Raw genomic sequence first — 10385 nt, forward strand, 5'->3', positions numbered from 1 at the left:
GCAAGTGAAGAAACAAGGCCATGTGGCTAGGAAATTTGTGTAACTGTTGGAAAAATGAGAACTTTGTGTAATAGACTATGTTGATAAATGAAATGCCTAAATATGGGGCTATCTTGAAATCAACACCAATTTCTTGCATTTCATTCATACTGACATTCATTTGACATTCATGCATTCATTCATGCATCAATTCATTCATTGCATATCCCATACTCGTTCGCTGAGGTTAAAACGTACAATTCGCAGTTGCAAGACTTCAAGACTGGAACCACGTCGTCCGTATAAAACGCACCGACAAGCTAGAGTAATGGAGAATGAATTCAATGAGAGAATTGAAAGGATGGAAAGGGCTCAAAAGGAATTACAAGAGCAACTGGCCAAATCGCAACAAGAGACGAGAGACCTAATGGTGAGATCTCGAGAGGAATCTCTCGAGCAAAGAGATCAGATGGCTAAAATGATAGAGATGATGACAACTTTGGTCAAAGGAAAAATGCAGAACCCCGATGTTATGGAACCTCAATCAAGAATTCACCATGATCAGGATCCACTCTATCCCCCGGATTCACTCCACCGCCCGCATATACAATACAAAGAGGGTATACTCAAGAGGAACCCACTGGCTTGGAACATTGACCTATGCCACCTGCTCCACCCACTAATTTGGGGAAAGGAATGTTAGCGTCGAACCCAGGGGCTAGTCCTGCTAATCCACTAGTTCCAGATCTGGATGACCCAGCAGAGGTAGCCAAGTTGAAATTAGATAACCATGACGCAAAATATAGGAGTCTAGAGGAAAGACTCAAAGCAATAGAAGGCACTGAAGTCTTCTCCGCACTAGGTGCCAAGGAACTTAGTTTGGTACCTGATCTAATTTTGCCTCCGAAGTTCAAAGTGCCTGATTTTGAGAAGTATGATGGAACAAGGTGCCCAAAAGCACATCTCATTATGTTCTGTCGAAAAATGACCGGTTATGTGAACGAGGATAAACTACTCATACATTGCTTTCAAGATAGTCTAACAGGGTCAGCTCTTCGGTGGTACAATCAACTTAGTAGAGAAAAGATTCGATCCTGGAAGGACTTGGCGTCAGCATTTTGCGAGCAGTACAAGCATGTATCGGATATGGTGCCAGGCCGTATGACCTTGCAAATGATGGAGAAAAAGCCATCAGAGACTTTTAGACAGTATGCGCAGAGATGGAGAGACGTCTCAGCTCAAGTGGAACCCCCATTAACAAAAATGGAGATAACCATTCTCTTTATCAATACTTTAAAGGCGCCGTTTTATGACAAATTAGTGGGAAGTGCCACAAAAGAGTTTGCGAATATTGTAATATCTGGTGAACTCATAGAGAATGCCGTCAAGAGCGGTAGAATGGAAGGATCAGAAGGCTCAAGAAAAGCAGCACCCTTAAGGAAGAAAGAGCCAGAAGCCCACATGGTGGGAACTGGAGTCGTTACATTCTCAATTCGTATCTTAACCAACCCCGACCTCGAAATTATCCACCCTCGAATTTTTATTATCCCCCTCAAACCCCTTACTACCAAGCACCACATCCGTCCTGCCCCGTATACGCCACGAGCAACCAAAGACCCGTCACCACTTTCCCATAAAACACGGTACCCGCCCAAAGCCAACCCAGAAACGAACCAAGACCATCAAGGCATAATCCCGAGAGACCGCAATTTACCCCCATCCCTGTGTCGTATGGGGAATTGTACCCAAAACTTTTAGAAAAACAGCTAATTTCTCCCCATTACATGGCACCCCTTAAACCTCCATACCCAAAGTGGTACGATCCAAACACTAGTTGTGCATACCACGCAGGGAACCAAGGGCACTCTACTGAGAACTGTCTCGCTTTCAAAAGGAGAGTTCAAGGACTCATTGACGCGGGTATCCTACGATTCGATAGTGCTAGTAACGCCACGGGGACCCCGTTCCCTAACCATACCGAAGGGAATGTGAGCACAATGGGGAAAGAGGATGAATGGAAGGTCAGAAGATGTGTATCAGAAATAAGGACGCCTCTGCAGAAAATCTGGGAGGTATTGGTTAAGAAAGGATTGCTCTGTCACTCTGATAGAATTTTTAGAGAAGAAGGTCAAAGTTTTTGCAATTTTCATGGATTGTTGGACATGACATTCAGCCATATGAGGACTTTAAAAGGTTACTTCAAGACCGGATGGATAATAAGGTTATCAAGGTCCTTAACAAGAGTGAAGATGCCAATGAAAGAGAAGTATGCGTCTCTGATAGCCAATCATCAGGGCCCCCTTATAGTGCTGATCAACCGTTGGTAATTTATTACGACGCGATGAGAGAGCCATTGAAACCACAGATGGTAATTGAAGTACCATCTCCTTTCCCGTATAAGGACAACAAAACAGTACCGTGGAGATATGATGTTAATATCGTTACACCGGAAGTTGAAAAGTCCAAAGCCATAATTGAAGATGTTGGGGAGGTAGGTCATTTTACTCGAAGTGGACGATGCTATTCTAAAGAAGTTGAACCGGTAAAGAAAAGTAGCGACTCGAAGCAAAAAGGGAAAGCAGTGATGCACGAGGTCGAAGTCGAGCAAGAAATTCCACCCGTGCAAGAAACTAAAAAGCCTGTGAATGAGGAAGAAGCTCAAGAATTCTTGAAATTTATTAAGCATAGCGAATATAGTGTGGTGGAACAACTGAGCAAGCAGCCAGCACGAATCTCAGTTCTATATCTACTGTTAAATTCAGAGCCACACCGGAACGCTTTATTGAAGTGTTAAATCAAGCTTACGTGGCCAACAACATATCTGTCGAAAAGCTTGATAGGTGGGTAAACAATCTGAATGCGGACAACTTCATCTCTTTTAGTGATGATGAGATACCGCTAAATGGTAGAGGTTCGGTGAAAGCGCTGCATATCACGACCTGCTGCAAGGGCTACATAATACCGAACGTACTCATCGATAATGGGTCAGCATTAAATGTTATGCCATTGGCTACACTTTCCAGAATACCGATAGATTTGTCCTACTTAAAGCCCTGTCATTCCACGGTAAGGGCATTCGACGGGACGAGGCGTGAAGTCATGGGAAAGATCGAAATCCCTTTAGAAGTGGGCCCCTACATCTATGAGGTTGAATTCCAAGTCATGGACATTACACCCTCTTATAACTGCCTTTTGGGAAGACCTTGGATTCATTCTGCTGGAGCAGTCCCATCATCCCTCCATCAAAAAGTGAAATTCATCATGGATGGCTGTTTGGTCACAGTCGAGGGCGAAGAAGACATCACCGCATCTATCTCTGCTGATGCGCCATACCTGGAAGTAAGCAGGGATGCAGTGGAATGTTCCTTTCGATCCCTTGAATTCATCAATGCCACTTTCGTCGCTGAGGGAAATAGAATTCCGATGCCAAAACTGTCGAGAAATACCAGAATGGGTGTCAAGTTGACCGTAGGAAGGGGAGCTCGTGCGAGAAGAGGTTTAGGGAGACATCTGCAAGGAATAGTGAGGGCTTTAAAGCCAGTGCACCACAAGGCCCGATACGGTTTGGGGTTCCAGCCTGACATGCGTCAAAGAAGAAGACAGTGGAAGAAGGATCAAGAGAGAAGAATTGCAAGAACTTTGGGCCGAGAACCAGAATGGGAACCAATAGAGTACCCTCTTTTGTCAAAAACATTTACATCTGCAGGAATGATGTACCCTGGACAAGAGGATCCACGAAACATGCTGGGATTAATTGAAAAGGATTTTCAGAATGCTAGTATAAATGTCATTGACAAAGAAGCTGGTGCAAGTAAAGATGTCTCGAGGATACGCCCTTGCCCTCCTGGTTTCATGTTGAACAGTTGGATTGCTGAGGAGCTTCTTGTAGTTTATAAGCCTTCAGAGTAATGCCAAACATCAACCTTCTATTGTGTCCTTAGATATAATAGAGTTCTTTTGTAAGAGTTTGCATTCGCTCTTTATCATTTAAATGAATTTCAATGAAGATGTATTTTGTCATGATTTTTCGCATTATCACTAATTTCATAATCATTTTCTCATTTCATAGCCTATCCTTACATTTGCCTCATTGCCATGACATAACATTTTGTTTGTTGTTTCCAATACTTGGATGTCCCCCGATAGCTTCCTTTTCCATTCAACTTTCAGGTGCTCAGATATTGACGACATGAATAAGCCCGTTACGAATCTTGAAATTGATGTTGAGAAGGCTGTTTGCTTAGGAGAATTTGAAGCCGAAGAAAATGCTGAAGATTATGTCTCGTCTCCTGAATTGTTAAGAATGGTGGAACAAGAGGATAAACAGGTTCTGCCTCATGAAGAATCTGTAGAAACAATAAATTTGGGCACTGAAGAGAGGAAACAAGAAGTGAAGATTGGGACTTCTATTCAGAAAGTACCAGGCGTAGTTTGATCACTTTACTCCGCGAATACAAAGATGTTTTCGCGTGGTCATACCAGGACATGCCAGGGCTAAATGAAGATTTAGTGGTCCATAAGCTCCCATTAAAGCCAGAATGCAAGACCATCCAGCAAAAATTAAGACGGATGAGGCCCAAAATGCTGTTGAAAATAAAAGAGGAAGTCAAGAAGCAATTTGACGCTGGCTTCCTACAAGCCTCCAAATATCCAGAATGGGTGGCTAACATAGTCCCGGTACCAAAGAAAGATGGAAAAGTACGAATGTGCGTGGATTATCGTGACCTGAATCGAGCAAGCCCAAAAGATAATTTTCCCTTGCCACATATTGACACGTTGGTGGACAACACAGCAAAATATTCATTGTTTTCTTTCATGGATGGATTCTCGGGGTATAATCAGATCAAGATAGCTTCTGAGGATATGGAGAAAACTACCTTCATAACAATGTGGGAACGTTCTGCTACAAGGTGATGCCATTCGGGTTAAAGAATGCTGGGGCAACATATCAGAGGGCTATGGTGACGTTATTCCATGACGTGATGCATAAAGAAATAGAGGTCTACGTCGACGATATGATTGCTAAATCTCGAGGAGAAGAAGAGCATGTAATGAACCTCAAGAAGTTGTTCGAAAGGCTGAGAAAGTTTCAGCTAAAGCTTAATCCAGCCAAATGTACATTCGGGGCTACCTCGGGAAAGTTGCTAGGCTTCATTGTCAGTGAAAGAGGTATCGAAGTTGATCCAGAAAAATAAAAGCCATCCAAGAATTACCACCTCCGCGCACGCAAAAGGAAGTCAGGGATTTTAGGGAGGTTCAATTACATTGCTCGATTCATTGCTCAACTTACCAACCAATGCGACCCAATTTTTTGACTCCTTCGAAAACATAACCCGGGAGAATGGAACGAGGAGTGCCAAGTGGCCTTCGATAAGATAAAATGGTATCTGTCTAATCCTCCTGTACTAGTACCACCGACCCCTGGAAAACCCTTAATTTTGTACCTGACCGTGTTTGAAAACTCAATGGGTTGCGTACTGGGCAACATGATGAGTCAGGGAGAAAAGAAAAGGCGATCTACTACCTCAGCAAAAAGTTCACTGAATATGAGGCAAAATATTCGTCCATTGAGAAATATTGTTGCGCTCTGGTTTGGGTAGCTCGAAGACTCAGACAATATATGTTGTATCACACGACATGGCTAATTTCAAAGCTGGACCCAATAAAATACATGATGGAATCGCCGGCACTATTAGGAAGAATGGCACGATGGCAGATCCTCCTTTCGGAATATGGCATTGCCTATGTAAGTCAGAAGTCGATAAAAGGGAGCGCAATAGCTGACTTCTTAGCAACTCAAACGACAGAGGAATATGAGCCTTTAAGATTCGATTTCCCAGACGAAGACTTAATGTGCATCACAAAATAGAATCCGAGTCATCAAAAGAGAAGTCATGGAAGATGTGCTTTGATGGTGCGTCAAATGCTTTAGGGCATGGAATTGGAGCAATCCTGGTATCACCAGACGGGAATCATTATCCGTTCACTGCAAGACTGAACTTCTTCTGTACCAATAATATCGCAGAATATGAGGCCTGTATCATGGGGCTTCGTGCAGCTATCGATCGAAACATCGAGATCTTGGAGGTGTATGGGGACTCAGCCCTAGTGATTTACCAAATCCGTGGAGAATGGGAAGTGAGGGACTCAAAATTGATTAAGTACAGCGATTTAGTGGCTGGATTGATCAAGGAATTCAAAGAAATAACTTTTCATTACTTCCCACGAGAAGAGAACCAACTGGCTGATGCCCTAGCCACTTTGGCTTCAATGTTCAAAGCAAGTAGAGAAGCAGAAATAATGCCCCTCAAAATGAGCATATACGAGGTCCCTGCACACTATTGTAGCATTGAGAAAGAAGTAGACGGACGGCCTTGGTTCCATGATATCTTAGAATATATCAAGAATCAAAGGTATCCCGAACAAGCGAATGAGAACGATAAAAGAACAATTAGAAGAATGGCAGCGGGATTTGTTCTTGATGGGGATATCCTGTATAAAAGAGGAAAGGATCAGATGCTTTTGAGATGTGTGGATGATGTTGAAACCAGAAAAATACTTGAAGAGGTCCATGAGGGAATTTGCGGAACGCATGCCAATGGTTTCAATATGGCTAGAAAGATCATGAGACTCGGTTATTATTGGCTGACAATGGAAAGTGACTGCATCAATTTTGCCAGAAAATGCCACAAATGTCAAATCTACGGCGATAAAATTCATGTAGCCCCTTCACCCCTTCATGTCATGACTTCTCCGTGGCCTTTTTCTATGCGGGCATGGATGTCATAGGGCCAATTTCTCCAAAAGCTTCAAATGGACATCGATTCATTTTTGTGGTTATCGATTACTTCACAAAATGGATTGAAGCCACTTCGTTTGCCAATGTGACGAAGACTGCAGTGTGCAAGTTTTGAAAAAGGAAATCATTTGCCGATATGGTTTGCCTGAAAGAATCATCTCAGATAATGCACGAATCTGAACAATAAGATGATGAAAGAAGTGTGCGAGCAGTTCCAAATAAAGCATCATAATTCCTCTCCCTATCGCCCAAAGATGAACGGGGCTGTTGAAGCAGCTAACAAGAACATTAAGAGGATCATTGGGAAAATGACTGAGACATATAAAGATTGGCACGAGAAACTTCCATTTGCTTTGTTTGCATATCGCACATCTGTGCGAACATCTACGGGAGCAACTCCTTTCTCTCTAGTCTATGGAATGGAAGCTGTGCTACCTATCGAGGTTGAGATACCCTCTCTGCGAGTATTGATGGAATCAAAGTTAGAAGAAGCAGAATAGGTTCGAGCTCAATATGATCAGTTGAACCTCATTGAAGAAAAACGTCTGAGGGCAATTTGTCATGGGCAAATGTACCAAAAGAGAATGATCGCAGCCCATGATAGAAGGTACAACCAAGAGAGTTCCATGAAGTAGAACTCGTTCTGAGAAAGATTCTCCCAATACAAAAATACCTGCGAGGAAAATGGGCACCAAATTGGGAAGGACCATACGTTGTAAAAAAGGCATTCTCAGGAGGAGCTTTAATCCTTACCGAGATGGATGGGAAGGAGTTACCGAATCCGGTGAATTCGGATGCGGTGAAGAAATATTATGCTTAAGATGAAAACCCGAAAAGGGCATCTTAAAAAAAAAGGGCGAAAACCCGAAAAGGGCGTCTTGATTAGTACAAAAAGATTAGGATGAAAACCCGAGAGGGCGTCCTAATGAAACAAACCTGGCGGTCGAACGATAGGTCAAGTAGTGAGACTACAGTATTTGAAGCACTTCTGAAAGCTCGAAATTTTCTACGCAAGAAGCCATGCTCGAAAAGATTATTGATTGAGGAACGTGGAAGAGTTCATGTGTTGAATATCTAGAGCATTTGTATCCGTTGAATACGACCTTTTCTTTCTTTTTGACATTTTTACTCTCATTGGTTAACTTTCTTTGTTTGCCACATTTGAAATAAAGGAATATGAGATATCCTTTTGTCCCTACCTGACATTTTCATGCATCTCATTATGTGTTATTTAATGATAATAGTGAAATGACATACTCTAAACAAAAGAAATGTCAAGCATTACCCGGATAAGAATTTGATAAGTGCAAGATCTTCAAAGCAAGAACAAGTTTAACCAAGGGCAAAAGGGTGATATATGAAAACGTCGATTACTGTAAAGCTCGAAGACAGGCATGAAGCCTGAAGAGAAGGTCGAGAATCAAAGCAATGAACGCAGATCCTCAACAATCATGGCGAAAATGACATACGACCAATATGCTTAAGGAGCACTGCATAATCATGTAGGCATAAAGGCATTTAAGACAAACATGTGCATATCATGAGACATCATGCATGGCATATACAGGTAATCCAGTAAAGCAAGAAATCTTGAATGAGAGTCGCACTGAATCAAGGAAAAGATACCGAGTTCTACCAAAGGACGGTTTGGTATTTTGATGTTTAATATCATGCTTTCCAGGAAATCAACTCATATTGCGAGAGATGAGTTGAGCCTCAGACACGTTGATATTTAAATTTTTAAAAAAATCAACTCATATTGCGAGAAGTGAGTTGAGCTCGGGGCACGCCGAGGTATTTTTAGTTATGTTTTAAATTGACTCTTTGGAGAGGTGAGTTAAGCTTTTAATTTTGTTTTCAAATCAACTCATATTGCGAGAATGAGTTGAGCTCAAGACACGTGAGGTATTTTTAATTTTTAAGAAAAATCAACTCATATTGCGAGAATGAGTTGAGCCTCAGGGCACGCCGAGGTATGTTTAGTTTATGTTTTAAATTGACTCATGTTGCGAGAGGTGAGTTAAGCCTTTTAATTTTTGTTTTTCAAAAATCAACTCATATGCGAGAAATGAGTTGAGCCATCAAGACATGTGAGATTTTTAAATTTTTTAAAAAAAATCAACTCATATTGCGAGAAATGAGTGACCTCGGGCACGCCGAGGTATTTAGTTTATGTTTTAAATTAACTCATATTGCGAGAGGTGAGTTAAGCCTTTTAATTTGTTTTTCAAAATCAACTCATATTGCAAGAGGTGAGTTGAGCCTCGGCTCACATGCTGAGTATTTCAATTATGTTTTTTCAATCTATGCTTTCAAAAATCAACTTATATTCGAGAGGTGAGTTGAGCCTCAAGGCACGTGAGGTATTTCAATTTCTGCTTTACTAATTCTACTTTCAAATCAACTCATATTGCAAGAGGTGAGTTGAGTCTCAGGCCACACGCTGAGGTCTTTTCAAATCTGTTTTAATTTCTGTTTTTTTTATTCTGTGTTCAAAAAAAATCAACTCATATTGCAAGAGGAGTTGAGCCTCAGGCACGCTGAGGTATTTTCAATTCTACTTTTCAATTTCTGTTTCAAAATCAACTCATATTGCGAGAGTGAGTTGAGCCTTTTAATTTCTATTTTTCAAAAACCAACTCATATTGCGAGAGGTGAGTTGAGCCTTTGCAATCTGTTTTCAAAAATCAACTCATATTGCGAGAGTGATGGCCTTGGCTCACATGCTGAGCTAATTTCATTTTTCTATTTTTAATGCTAGTTTTAAAGAGTCAATTCATATTGCGAGAAATGATTGAGCTCCAGGATACATGCCGAGTATTAAGAATAAAGATTGGACAATTGAACCAAAATTTATCTTTTAAGTCTTTCACTATCAATTTTTCACAATGATGACAAATTTCAGGCTACAAACATGGTGGCTGCTCCTTCCACTCACTTGCCAAAAAGAAGCAAAACCAACTATAAAAAGGAGTTTAAACCCAAAAATCAAGGACCCCCACTAATCAAAAAAAAAGGAAAAAGAAAGTTTCAAAAATTTCGAAAAAATTACTTTCCAGCAGGAAAAAGAGGGGAGAAGGAAAAGAGAAGAGAGACCTCCGAGCAAACCGAGGGCGGAGGAGATCGACCAATGGCAGCGGATAAAGAGCAAGCCGAAAGAGGAAGAAGAAAGAAGAAAGAAAAAAAAAGAAAAAAAGGAAGAAAAAAAAGAAGAAAAAAAAAAAACAACAGCAGGCCCAGCAGGCCCCCAGGCCCACGCAGTAGCAGACCACCCACACCAGCAGGCCAGGCCAAGCCAGCAGCCCAACCGGCCAGCCCAGCAGAAAAAAAAGAGAAAAAAAAGAAAAAGAAGAAAAAGAAAAAAGAAAAAAAGAAAAAAGGGGTTCAATTTTGTGTTACCGTTCGGCGAAGCTTGTGTCTCGAGATTTTTCGTAATTTCGTTTTTTAATTTTAATTTAATGCTCGTATTTTCTTCCGTTTTAATTATTAGTAGTCATTTTATGCATTTTTATATTTTGGCATTTATATTTTTAATTAATTAATTTAATTCAATTTTTATTTTATTTTATTTTAAATACTTTGAATAAATAAGGCAACGAATCGATTT

The sequence above is a fragment of the Gossypium hirsutum genome, chromosome D08 (genome assembly GCF_007990345.1).
Source record: "Gossypium hirsutum isolate 1008001.06 chromosome D08, Gossypium_hirsutum_v2.1, whole genome shotgun sequence".
In the NCBI taxonomy this organism is placed as follows: Eukaryota; Viridiplantae; Streptophyta; class Magnoliopsida; order Malvales; family Malvaceae; genus Gossypium; species Gossypium hirsutum.